Source organism: Arachis ipaensis, chromosome B3 (assembly GCF_059453495.1).
Source record: "Arachis ipaensis isolate K30076 ecotype BB chromosome B3, ASM5945349v1, whole genome shotgun sequence".
Classification (NCBI taxonomy): domain Eukaryota; kingdom Viridiplantae; phylum Streptophyta; class Magnoliopsida; order Fabales; family Fabaceae; genus Arachis; species Arachis ipaensis.
The window spans coordinates 61,364,454-61,365,954 of NC_142438.1; the positions used below are offsets into that span (position 1 = coordinate 61,364,454).

The window sequence follows — 1,501 nt, forward strand, 5'->3', positions numbered from 1 at the left end:
TCATAGACTTAGAAGGGAAGCAAGAGGGAAGAGAGTAGTGGGAGAAGAGGAATCTGAAGGAGAATCTGAGGACAATTTTGAGGAAGCTCTAGATCTCAACATGGATAGAGAAGTTCACAACCATGAGAGAGCTGATGGAAACAATGCCATTCCTGAGAGGAGGGTTCTTAGTTCATACATAAACCCAACCTCTGGGAATTGTGGTAGTAGCATCCAGAAACCACCCATTCAGGCCAACAATTTTGAGCTCAAGCCACAGCTAATATCATTGGTGGAAAATCATTGTTCCTTTGGAGGAAGTGCTAATGAAGACCCAAACCAACATCTCACAAAATTCCTGAGAATTTGTGACACTGTGAAGTCCAATGGAGTCCAGGAAGATGCCTATAAACTGCTCTTGTTCCCATTTTCACTTAGGGACAAGGCAGCTAAGTGGCTGGAATCATTCCCAAGGGGGAGTCTAACCACATGGGATGAGGTGGAAGGCAAGTTTCTGGCATGTTTCTACCCTCCACAAAAGGTCAATAGGCTTCGATCTGAGGTCCAGACTTTTAGACAACAAGATGGTGAAACTCTCTACGAGGCATGGGAGAGATTCAAGGACTTGACAAGGAAATGCCCACCAAACATGTTCCATGATTGGGTGCAATTGCACATCTTCTATGATGGGCTCTCTTATTCATCAAGGAAGGCTGTAGACCATTCATCAGGAGGTTCATTGAACAAGAAAAAGACCGTGGAAGAAGCCATTGAAGTGATCGAGACAGTGGCTGAGAATGAGTACTACTATGCATCAGAAAGGCACAACACTAAGGGAGTCATGGAGCTGAACCATGTTGATACAATTCTAGCCCAAAACAAGGTGTTTGCCAAGCAACTAGCAGAGCTTACCAGGCAATTAGAAACAAAGCAAGTGGCTGCAATACACACACAAGATCAAGAGGAAGTAGGCATTGAAGGAGGTGATTGGGATGAGGTTAACTATGTGGGAAACCAACAAAGGCAATCATATGATCCACACTCCAACACTTACAACCCAGGCTGGAGAAACCACCCAAACTTTGGGTGGGGAAACCAACAAACCCAACCACAAAACCACAAACCTTACAACCACAACCAACAAAACAATTCCACATACCAAAACTCCAACCAAAGATCATACCAAGCCACACAAAACACTTACCCCCAATCATCATATCATGGCCAAAATAATCAACATACCCAACCTAATCCGAACCAACAATTTCAAGATCAATTAAACCGGATGGAAGGAATGCTTGCAACCATGAGCCAAGACATAATTGAATTGAAGGCTTTTAAGGAAGAAGTAAATTCTAACTTGCAAAACCAAGGAGCTGCCATCCAGAAGCTAGAAAATCAAATTTTGTATTTGACTAAGCAAGCCCCTGGGACAAGCAGTTCTCATACTGTTAAGGCTATTGCAAGGGAGGAATGTAAGGCCATAACCCTCAGAAGTGGAAAGAATCTAAAGGAGATTTCA

At 43.3% G+C, this 1,501-nt stretch overlaps 1 non-coding gene across 1 annotated transcript; it reads right to left on the reverse strand.

Moving 5' to 3' along the window:
- Positions 1–526: 526 nt before the first annotated feature.
- On the reverse strand, positions 527–630 carry LOC148570836 (small nucleolar RNA R71). Its single transcript, XR_015880258.1, has one exon. It is a non-coding gene; the product is annotated as a small nucleolar RNA R71 (small nucleolar RNA).
- Positions 631–1,501: the final 871 nt, after the last annotated feature.